At 32.9% G+C, this 13085-nt stretch overlaps 1 pseudogene across 1 annotated transcript; it reads right to left on the bottom strand.

Moving 5' to 3' along the window:
* Positions 1–6969: 6969 nt before the first annotated feature.
* Positions 6970–9473, bottom strand: LOC149559893 (arogenate dehydratase/prephenate dehydratase 6, chloroplastic pseudogene; annotated as a pseudogene). The gene has a single exon (XR_016363633.1). The product of XR_016363633.1 is annotated as an arogenate dehydratase/prephenate dehydratase 6, chloroplastic pseudogene (transcript).
* Between the last annotated feature and the right edge of the window lie 3612 nt (positions 9474–13085).

Consider the following 13085-nt stretch of genomic DNA (forward strand, 5'->3'; position numbering starts at 1 on the left):
ATGTGCTTCTAGTTGTACAACTGAATCTTGGTTTCTAAGACACATAGGAAGATATTACTTCATATTTGAACACTCTAGCCTTGAGGTGTAGACAAACTGCTCAACAATACCATCAGGTGAATCGAGTTCTAGAAGAAGAATAAGAAGAATTCAAGGAAATATTGTAGAGAGCTCCTATTTGTCAAAACATTGTGTTGACTGAAAGAATAGTTTCTATTCAAAGAAGAAACAGGTAAAATCTTTGTCCCATCCAAGATTATGTGAACAATAACCAGTAACACGGTTGGTAAAAGGTACCTTCCCTTGAATGAAGGTTGGAGACTCTATCTAAAAGACTAAATTATTGGCGACTCTATCTGAGGTTTGAATTCAAAAATGGTTTGGTACAAAGGGAAAATTGAAAGCGAGAGTGATAGCAACAGTGATGATGAATACTTTTCATATCCCAAGAAATAGATTCCTGATGAGCCTCTGTAAGTTGAATTCTTGAAGAATTTCTACGGTGCCAGGAGGCTAGATCCTAGAATGGCTCATCCTTGCTGTAAATTTTTCTAAAGATTGAAGAAGACGATGGAAAAGATTATGATTTTATTTCTCATGATCAAGAATACGTTTTAGTAAAATCTTCAACATATAAAGATAAAGAAGGTCTTTTTGAAAAATGTCTTTCATCTAAATAAGCAATGAATAATAATGGAAATGTCTCTCATTCACCTATCTCTCAACCAAATCAGATTTTTGTTGATCATAAGAAAGATAGCTTCTTGAAGAGTCTCTATGGTGGGTAGAAACTAGATCCGAAAAAGATTCATCTATCTTTGCTTCAAACTTTGCAAAAGATAGATGAAGAAGATGGTAAAGATAATAAGTTTTTCTCCTATAAGCCCAAATCATTTTCAGAGGAAAGTTCCTCATACTATTATAAGGAAGACCTTGATCATAAAAATAATTCATGTGAATCAAGGATGGATAATGGTGGTCAGAAAAGTAGCCCAACACATGCACCTATTTCTCATCAAAATCATACTTTCATTGATCCTAATTAGGTTGAGTTTTTAAAAAGCTTCTATGACAATGCATGCTTAGATCCTAACAAAGTACATCCTTATTTAATTTGAACACTACAAAAACTTGAGAAAGAAGACCCATGCAAGAATTATTTTCTTGGTAGCAAAACATCTCTCGATCCAAAGGTTAGAAAGGACTCATCTAAATTTTCATGCATGAAAGAAGACATGGATTTTATGTCTAATCAAGGAGAGGATCAAGAAATGGAATCTATAGGAGAAGGGTTTGCTAATGTATCAAGGCATCACTGTGAAGATTTCAATACTTAGGAGAACATATTCAATCATCTCAATCCCAATGAAAAAAAAAAAGGAAATATCAAATGTTTCTCAAGGAACTACACAACATATGATTAAAGATGAGGGAATTGTGGATCAAGGTGAATTTCATACTACTTTTATTCCTATTTAGTGCCTCAATGCTTTATATGACAACTTCCTATGTGGAGAAGATCTTCCTATTCATCCTTCTATGATCATTCAAGGTGAAGGATCTATTGACAACATCAATACTTCAGATGTTATGGCACAATCTGAAAACATTACCATTGATAAAGAAATCACCTCAAGTGAAATCTTGTAGACATCTCTGTTAACTCTTGAGATTGAAGTCTTTACTTTTGAGGATGTTGAGTAGTTTCCAGAAAGTGGTATGATCATCACAAGAGTAGACGATCATCTTCAAGAGAAAGATAATGAGTTGTCAAGAAATCCTTCTCAAGGTTACATGCAAGTGGAATATGAAGCTTTCCCATTTTGTGAAGATGGTCATCAAGAAGAATCCATGAACCAAGTTTGTGAAACATGGATGAAAATTTAATAATAGGTACGATGGAAATGGGAATTAAAGATAGGCTTCAAGTAAGAGAATATGACACATCAAGTTCTTACTCTTCCTCATGCATGAAACCTGAATTTGAAGCATTCAAGTTCACAAGTGGAGACCATAATTAAGAAAACATTGTGATGGTATATCACACTAGAGAAGTACTTGGCCTTGCAGAAATGTGTTGTGACCTAATGATTGAAAAATGTGAAGATAAAGGCATAGATGATGATGCTCTTTTAAAATAATTTCCCTTACATCAATATCAACTAATGATCAATTCTCCTGATCAGATAGACTCATTAGAGAATGTGCGCACCAAAATGGAAATGATGATTGTTTCTTCTTTGAGTGATCTAATGGGAGAAGAGGAAGAAATACATCATGGGAAGATCCCATGTGACAAGGATGTGTATTCATATTGGAATAATTTCATAAAGAATACAAACACAATCATCCTCACGGAAAAGAAAGAGTGTCTGGTGTCAAAAATAAGTTCAGAAATTCATGATGACCAATCACTAGAATTTCAAGTAGAAAGCTTGTCAAGTGGAGAAAAGAATCATAAATGCATTTAGAAATTCGAGAGCCTTATCCTTAAACTCTTTCAAAATGAAGTCATGAATGGCATACAACATGAAGTAGAGTTGATTCCAAAGTCAGAGATTTTTTATGAGACATGGTTATTTGGATACATCCCTTTATTAAGTGATGTGAAGCATAATAGGAATCTTAGAATTGGAATTCAAAGAGTGAACTTATATTTGAGTCCACAGGAACCTAAAAGTTTCCACATGTTAGCACACTATGGTATTTATTTTCCTAAACTAGTGAATGGATTTTCATAATTATAACTTGAGTCACTGGAGGTAGGGAAACCTGCCTTGTACATAGTCTAGTTAGAAGTTTTTGTTGTGTTGTTTTGTTGCTCCTAGTCTTTCTTTCTGTTGTCCCATTTTTGGTGCTCATTCCCTCTTTTGCAAAGTGGTTCCTGAGGTGACTCTACAATCCATTGGATAAAGCACTATTCTAATTTTTTTGGATTTGAGCTTCGTCCTTATAAAGTCTTTGTCCCCAGATAGAGCTAGTTGTTGCCTAGATATCAAAATTGCCTCAATTCCTACATTTTGAGCTATGGTTATTCTCAGAATATGCCTCATTTAAAGCATTAAAATAGCCAATTTCCCTCAATTTTTTTGAGAAATTTTGCCCTTCAAATGTCTTCAGCTCATTCCCAGCTCTGTCTAGCACTTCAAATTTTCAAAATCCAGCTTTAGAGTCAAATTTTTTTGCAAGTTAATGGAAGGAACCAAAATACATATTTTCAATCAAAATCTTAACCATTAACCTTTAAAGAGGTTAAGATAAAATTCCAAAACACGTAATCCGAACCATTAACCTTAACTTCTTAACCTTTAAAAAGGTTAAGGTCCAAGGTCCAAAACATGTGTTTCACTTTGAAATCTTAACCTCTCCATCAAAAGAGGTGAAGATAAATTTCCAAAACACATATTTTGAACCATAACCTTAACCTCTTGTCCAAAATGGTTAAGGTTAGAGACTCAAAACACCTATTTTTTAGATGGATATTAACTTCCTTCTCCAAATGATAAGGAATAAGAGTTAAGAGTTGGATCACCTCAATGATCAAGTGCAAATGATGTTGGCATGTAGCTATCAATTCTCAGATTATGATTACCCCTCCATTGGATGGTGTAGTACGAATATTCTACTGTGATGTTTCACAACTTTCATCATGTTTCAAGCTATATCTTATTGAAGTATCTTGTTCTTCCTTCAAAATGCCAATGCAGAAGGTAAAGGTATAACAATTATGTACAGAAGATAATATATGAAGCACTGATGGTTCGAGATAATAGATTGACACAAAGAGTGGACATCTCTTTAACAAGGCGGGACTGAACCACTTTCTATACCAACCTGCCACCTCAATATATTTGCAACTTTGAAGTTACCTCACACATACAGATTTTAAATGTGCCAAAGGCCTGCAAAAACAGTTCGACATAATGCTCCTCAATGCACTATCATTGGAGTCAATATTCATGGGGTGAGTGTGGAAGAATAGGTGAAGAAGTCTGAATATCTTTTTAAAAATAAATAAATAAATAAATAGTGTTGCTAGGCCCATAGAAAAATCCAAGCATGTGGCCTACTCTACAAATTCCTCTCTACGCTCTAGTTTGTGGCCTACTTTACAAATTCCCATTAGTATAACCAAAGGTATAACACATGATCTATTTTGACTAAGTAATTCAATGCTCCTGCCCACGGCTTCCAACAGAGAACATTGGTATTCGCCATAGTCAAGGCATATTAACCATTTGATAAAATGTTTGTGCATCAACCTAATCATAGACAAAGAACGTGAAGTGTTTGACTAGCCTCCCTTCATCTTCCAACTCGAATGCATGGAGATTAGTGATAGTTACAAACAAAAATAAGGCATGAGAATTATTTGATCTGAGTTTTTCATCCTCAACTGGACCATGGCCAAGCATGTGAAGTATTTGGCAAAATGCTCTCATAGCTCTAGCTGACAGTATTAAGTGATTTTCAATTTTGCAACCTTCTTCAAATGGGAGTGTGAAATATAGGTGAACATGCCATGAAGAACATGGGAGGTGATGTGTGTGGCATGAATAGTATAGTGCCATGAAACCAAGATGGAGTTGTAACAACTTCAAAGACATTTGACTTGTTTGATCAAATGCATTGAAGGCCATATTATCACTGTTTGAAAGAATGACTCAGAGATTCATAAATTTTATCAAGAATTCCTCTTGGGAGTTTCTAATGATGGAAGAGATGAATTAATGCTCATGCAAAGAAGATAGTTCCAATTCTCTGGGGTTCCAAGTGTTGAGAAAATGCCAACTATTTATTCTTGTAAGAATTTTTCTTAGGGCAAAATTCACCCAAGAACTAAGAACTCAAACACAAGCACAAATGTAGACTAGAAAAGAGTATGATCAGAATAACAATGTATTCGATTCAATATACATTAAAGTACACTAGGACTGCCTATATATAAAGGCCTCTGAGATGCATCTAGAATACCTTGGAATCAACATCATGATAAGTCATACAACCAGGCACATGTCCACCAGATATGGGTTATCCTCCATCAAGCACGAAAGTAAGTGCGATGATGAGAGGATAAGCCTACAATGGTGTATCACACAAATCAGTGTTGTAGACAACATGTGCTAAAAAAGAAGTGCGAATAATTGTGTTGCCAACATGAAAACTCAGTGAATGATGCAAACTATGGTGTTGTAGACACCATGTGCTATTTTATAGTTGCGTACTTCTGTGTTGTCAACATGACAACTCAAAAAGATACACAAATTCCTAAGTGTCTCACAAAATAAAATAATAAAATAATACAATATAACAAAATAATGCATTAACCTAAGTAAACTTAAGTAAGTGTAAATAGTAAATACGTATTTACACCAACACTTCTAACAATGTTCTCTATTTTGTAGATTTGAAGACATAATCCCAATCAAATTGGAACGTTTGCGATCTTACATAGTGGGGACTCATCTCAATAAAGAAGAGGGATCTTCTTGTAAATGTCATTTTAATAAGGCCAATACCTTATCCTTTATGCGATGTAATGGTTTTAATTCTCTACCTTTGTAATCAATGACTTGTGTCATTCTTGGGTTAATTTTGTAGAGGTTAATTAACCCCTCCCAAAACATGATTAGGAGGCAGTTGTTAACTAGGAGAGGGTAGTTCTTAACCTCTATCTCTATAAAAGGGATCATTTTGGCTTTGTAAAGGGACTTTTTGGACTTTAGAAAAAGGGAGTACTATGCTAAAATTTTGATTAGAAGATGATATTTGAAAAGTATGTACAAATTTTGTCTTCGTAATCAGATATTCCTCTTAAGTTCTTAGTACAAGAAAATAAAGGAATGCGCAATTTGAGTTCTCTTCTTTCGAATCCAAATTGTTAGAAATGTTGATTCTCTTTGTAGTGAGCATTCTCACGACATTGTGCAGATGTTTATGAATCTTTGGATCATCATTGTGCTAGTAATAGTTCTCAAGTGTAGATCTTGATTGCTATTATTAGTGGTTTTAAGTTACTCCAGGAAAGCTTCGAAGTTGTGTGGTGCATTCGTCATCAATGGCTTTCTATTTATCTTTTAAAGTTTGATTTCACTTTTATTTAAAAAAATTCAAAATTATATCATACGAGGGAGTTGCCCCTCTAAATGTAGAGGAAGGCCGCATATCAAGGGCTTATCCAACTATTGTGAACAATTTGTCACATACACTACATTGGGCCATTTTCAAATGACAAATCTGTTTACCAACAAAGTGAAAGTAAATTTAGATGATATATAAGTTTTCCTAAAATCTTTTAATTAGAAATCTTTAAAATGTAACTATGTTATATTATAAAATTAATTAATGAAATAAACAATTATTTCATTAGATTTATGAATATAAATGTAAAATAAACCATATTAATTTTATTACTGTATACTACATTTTAAAATTTATTTCAATGTAAACATATGTAAAATAAATAAAATTTACTTTATTATTATTGTATCATAAAAAAGACCATTTTTCAAAATAAAGATTATAATATAATCATATTAATTAAAATTTAGATGTTTCAAAATACAGATTATGATACAATCATACCAATTTAAAAATTACTACTAACTTCTAGTAATAAATGTTATACTAATAATTAAAATTCAATCTATCTATATATTTATAATCTATAATCATAATAATAAAAATAAAAATATACTTTTTTTATAAAAAAAGTATTTTTAATTAGTCCAAATAAATAGTAAATGTACTTATAAAACAAGATACACATGATAATAATTTCAATAAATTACAATATAAACATAATCAATAATATTTTTATTATTGTTTTATACTAATAATTTGTGATCATAATACTAAAATTTATTTATAGTTTTAATAAAAATATATTTTTACTTATTGAAATAAATAATAAATATTATAAAAAATACAACAACATAAACATGATAATAATTTTAAATAACAATAATCTAATAAAAAAGTTACAATTAAAACTGAAGTAAAAAGACACTTTGGTGGAAGTGACAAATATATGGGGAAATAAAATGCTGACTTTGCAGCATATGTCACAAAATATGACATTGCAGCATATGTCAGACAATATGTGCATTCCATGGGATGGGCATGGGGCATGGCACTCACAAACCTGTGCAAAAATGTTGCACCGTAGCCGGTGCCCACAAAACAGAAAAACATGAGAAATAGATGAGTAGCCCATTGGGCTTTGGTGCAAGGTCTGATCACCACATTGAAGTACGCCTGCATGGACTGAACTAAACTGAGGTCGTGGATTTTGTAGAATCTCTGTACAAACAACTGTTCTCTGTACACTATAAAAACACCTTGTTTTTCTTTATTGATTTCCAATTTCCAACTAATACAGTAGAAATCCAACTCCTTGTTATATTCATCTATATAGCAAAGCTACAAATCCTTAAGCTAAGTCACAAGGTCTGAATTCCAGTTTGTGGATCATAAAATTCAGATGAAGTTCGGAAAGGGTGCCAATTTGCTGAAATTTGAACTTCATAGATGAAATTCGGGGTATCCTATGACTTCGCTGTCAAGACACTAGAGACAACAATGCTACTGATCACTCCCATTGAGAGGGGACATATCCATGGGATAGCTACCCAAAACTCTGAGAAAAGTAGTGAACTCTTGAACCTCTTGCAGGGCATTTTGTGCCCTAGGATCAGCCATGGATGCCTCAAAATCAACATAAAAGATGTACTCAAAGAAGTGCTTGGCAGTGCCTCCATTGAGGTCATCCACAACCCTAACAGGCTTGCTCCTCTGAGGCCTACTCTCAATTTTAGTCAAGTTAATGTTCCTAAAAGCAAAGGCTGACAATACCTTGAAGAGCACACCAGTCCCCTCTTCATGGGCAAAGACTATGCTGGTCTTGAATGGCCTGTCCTTCCTAGGAATCACAGGCTCTCTGGCAAGCATAACAAACCTCGTGACATTTCCCCTGTCATCTTGAATACCATCAGCAAGTATGTTCATACCATATATCTCAGCAGCCCTTGTACTTGCAATGGCAGCAGTGTCCCTGAGGTTGTTGACAGCAACATACTCAGCAGCACCAGCAGTGTCATCAAATGCTTCCCTGGCCACATTGAGGCCCATCATGGTCAGAGTGTTCTCACACTGGGCCAGGGCCTGTGGGTGGCTCATGACCCTCCTCAATCCATCTGCCTTCACACCTGGCAATGCAAGGAGGCAGTGGTGCACTGGGAACTGAACCTCCCCAACAATATGAAGTGAGTGTCTAAGAAGCAGATCATAGTTCCTGTGGATGCTCCCTCCCAAGGAGTTCTCCACGGGGAGGACTGCCCTGTCAGCAATCCAGAGCTCCACAGCCTGAAAGGCAACCTCAAACTGATCACATGGGATGGGCTCACAGCATGGATAAGCCTTGCTTGCAGCTGCCTCACTGTATGCCCCTGGGACTCCCTGATAAGCAACCCTCAGCTGGGATCCATGCATTGGGGGTGGGGCTAGATCTGTTATGCTCAGGGGCCTTGGCATGGCTGAAATGTTTTGGGATATTATGGTGTTCAGATCCCCATTTGGGGGCTTCTCCACTGGGACTAGTCCTACACCTACACCATTGTTGCCCTTGCCATTCTCCAACACTTGCCCTGCTAGTATTGCACATGATGCCTGCCAATCTGAGCCCCTCCCAGCTGCAAGAGACAGATCTCCATTGGGATTGTTGTTGTTGCTGGAGTAATGCTGCTTCCTCCCCATGTGATTGCTTACGATGAATCTACTAGGAGTAAAAGCCCCCTTCCATAGCCTTGACGGCTGATACAAAACAGCCAGTCCCTGCCTGATGTGGCAGATACCCATTACCACCTCAGCACCATTGTCCCTCAATCCATACACATTCCTGCAAGCATTCAGATTCAGAGCCATCCTGAATGAACTTTTATCAGGCCTCTGTTGTCCCAAACCCTGAGCTGGGTATGGAGAATGGGTGTTTCAGGGGTCTGATGGCTGTGAGGCAGCCCAACAGAGGCACGAAGTCTGTGAGCTATCAATCAGCTAAGACTACCACAGAAATGTTTTAGCAACCAGATGCCAAGGCTAAGAGCTAAGGACTGAGAGGCCTGATTTTGGGCAGAGGGTGTTAAGATTTTGGGGGTATGTAGTTGTACTGGGTGGTGTTCTCAATGCCTGATTTGGGCAAATGGGCACTCAGATGTAATTATAATAAAAAACTTCACAGGCCTGAATTGGGAAATGATATCGAGAGATTTGGGTGTGTGTGTAACGAATGGGAAAAAGCAGATGAGTGAAGAAGGGACAAGGACTGAGCAGGGGCAGGCAATTTGCCTATACCATACTGGTCCTCAACCAGCTGCGGGAGTTTCCCAAGCCGCTGTAGTTATAGGAAGTCTTTTGGGGAGGAATATGCTTTTGGAATCTTATAGACGTTTCTGTGATGGTGGTAGTTGAATTGGAGCATGAGGTGAAGTAGATGGAGGGAGTGGAGGAGAGAGTTCGTTGAGGAGGAGTAGATGGAATAAGCTTTCTTTCAAACGCTATGCATCATTTCATAATCATAAAGACTAGGTAATGTCCCTCACAGCGCAAGAATAGAACATCATGGTGCGGGGATGACTGTACATGGAATTTATTTCGTGTTAACGATTCATGTTTTTTTTGTTAAGAAAATAATTCTAAGTACCTTCACTATTCTTTTATCTTTTTAATGGAAAAAATTAGTTTCCTTCTTTTATTTAAGGGTAAAAATGTTATTATATGTGTTAATATCTTTAAATTCTTTAAATTCTATATGTAATTAGTTTAGATTTTATTATTCATGGTTACTATTACTATATGTATTAATATCTTCAAGTTCTTGTATTTCTATGTAACTTTTGTATTTCTTTTTCTATATTTGCATTCTCTCTTTCTTGTAATTTGACATTCTATATGTAATCAATTTAGAATTCATTATTCATAGTTACTATTACTATATGTGTTAAAATTTTCAAATTCTTATATTTCTATGTATCTTATATGTGTGTGTGTGTGTGTGTTTAGGGATATGATTGTTGAGCTTTTATACAGTAATTTCAAACCATTCACTATCCAAAGACATTATGAATAATAATAATAATATTTGACGTTTTTTTTTCCCCTTAAGATTGAACAATTATGTAGCTTTTGTGATATAAAAGATCATTGTGTTTCACACCAAGTTATATGTATTATGGTTTATTCAATTTTAATACTAGTTTGATCTAAGAATCATTAATTTCAACCTTTATTAAATAATAATTCAAATAGATACAATTTCTTTTGATTACATTTTCTTTAACTTTATTTAAGACAAATGCAGTAAATCCACTTAAATTCTTATAATATCATATTCAAATGTAGGAAATTAGATAAAAGTAATTAAAATGTATACATTTTCACCATAAATATATGAAACATTAAACACATTTTTTTTTTAAACATCTTGATACTTTATAAATTATATTCATAATATACATTTATTAATAAGATTATATAGAAATAGATGCCATCTTAATTATATACTTATACAATTTTTTGCTTCTTGATAAATAATTTATAATTACTTATTTGTATTCTCTTTAAAAAGGGCCACTATTGTATTCATGTAAGGACATATATAATTGGCTTTTGATCTTATCCTCTATATATATGAATGATACACCCATTTTTTTATCATTATGCGAAAAGTTTTGAAAGGCACCCTCCCCTATCACTAACTATCACATAAAAGAGCACAAGATCTAATCAGTTCAAATCTATAGGTTAAAGTGTCAAGAGCCTTTTCTAGCCTATGGAACATAGACTTGGACGAATGATAAGCTTGGACTGAGTTTTAATGATATGGGGTCAAGAGTAAGGATGACCACATTTATGTGTCATGTTGCACGTTATTGTTTGAAGGGTTGCAATCCTTGTAGGGCCCCCAACTTTTGGGTATAGTGAATTTATTCAATTTCTAATTTGGTGCATATGGTGGAACAATCATTTCATAAGAATCTTGTAATAAGAGTCATTTTTTAAATTTCTAAGGTAGAGTTGGTAGTGAAATATTTATTTTTAACTTTGTTTTGTTTCACTGAATTATTTTCAATATTAACACTTTTTAAATATTGAAAATGTAAATAATGTTATAAAAATTAATAATAATGGAAGGTAGCAAGGCTACCATTAATTATATCATTCTACATTTTGAATAATCTTTTTATTATTGTACATTTAATTTTGCACTAGTATTCTTTTATATAATTTTCTTCAAGTTTCATTAGATTTTTTTTATTTAAAAATTTTAAAGTCTTATATATTTGTATACGAATAAGTCTTGTATTTATTCATTTGGCATGTTGAATACTAATGGATTCATGAAGATTGATAAATTGGTAGCAAATAAATCATGTTACATATTTTTTCATTCTTTGAAACAACTTCACCATTCTTTTACCTATTATCAATACAGATGTCACACAACACTGTATCTAATGTCATATATTTGATAAAAAGTTTATTTCTCAAAAATGTCAAAAATAATTTATCAACCATCTTATTGGACAATGTTGTCAACATAATGTAATGCAAGCTATATAAAATCTTCTAACTTTTTGTTATTTCAATATTAAAAAGTGAGTAGTGCAAACTCATGTTTCTTTTTCCAATTTAGTTAAAATTTTATTTTTATTTAAAAAGTAGTAAGTTGTAGGCTACAATTTATTCATGTTACAATGTATTCAAAATGTGAAATATAATATATTATGTTTTATGTTTTAAATGATTAATTGTTCTATCAAATTAAAGTCTTTTTGAAATTAATAATAAAAACAAGTGTCATTGAGTGGCTAAATACTTGTTGCTTGTTTTTAAATAAGCACATATATTAGGTTTTTGCTTGATTATTTATAGAAAAGAGTAGAAGATATTTAATAATATATTTTTTATCCTAAACATATGTTTAAAACTAGTAGCTAATTTTTTTTGGAGAATTAAAACTTAAAATGAAGAGACGCATATATATTATGCAAATGAAAAAAAATATTTTAGGAGTTAAAATAGTATTGATAAATATAAATAAAAATGTATTGCAAAATTTTGATTGGTTTATGAAATTATATTTTAAATCTATGACAAAATTTGATAGTTTTTTTGGTAAAAAAGGGTGGCCATTTAGTTGATCAGTTTGTCATTATTTAGAAGAAGTTGTAAATTGTTATTGTAATTTTTAAAAGTAAACAAGAGAAGTGAATAAATTTCACCAAGATATATCAAAAGAATGTCATAACGTTGAGACAGTAGAAGATTGTTAAAATGGTCATGTATTTCATGTTAATTCCAATTTTCTCTAGAAAACAATGCATGTTGAAGTCATGGCGATAAAGAATTAAATAAATAATAAAAAAAGAAATATTTCTTTGTACATCCATAAATTCTCATATAAGAATCTAATTGAACCAACTAATAGAAACATAAAAAAATAATTTTAAAAAATTATAAAGTTAAAAAAATTATTATCTACTTTTATTAAAAAAAAATGTAATATTTATATAAAAAAACAAAAAAATTAATTGAAATTGGTATATGGAAGTTTTTTTAATAACACAGTAAGTACTAATAGCCTACCAATAAGTACTAATAAGAGGAACAATATATGATAAAGGTCAATAAATTCATGTACTCTTATGTCTACTTGTTTAGGCTTGGGGTTGAGCTTTTTAGCTCCTTACATACTCTTATCTCATAATGTCAAAAGATGATGAGGGGGTACAAGAGAAATAATGAGACAATGACCAAACCATAACAACTTAAAGTTGAAAGAGAGATATGCAAAATTTATATATGTGTGTGTATATGTATATATATGTGTATACACACACACACACACACACACACACACACACACACACACACACATGTATATATATATATACATATGTATATGTATATATATGTATATACACACACTTGCACATTGTCATTTATATATATATAACTATATATGATAGAAAAGCAATAAGTGCAATTGAATCCAAAAATATTCTAAGAATTCATCTTTGTGCATCATT

Source organism: Cupressus sempervirens, chromosome 4 (genome assembly GCF_028749045.1).
Source record: "Cupressus sempervirens isolate cs-2001-9-10 chromosome 4, ASM2874904v1, whole genome shotgun sequence".
Lineage (NCBI taxonomy): Eukaryota > Viridiplantae > Streptophyta > Pinopsida > Cupressales > Cupressaceae > Cupressus > Cupressus sempervirens.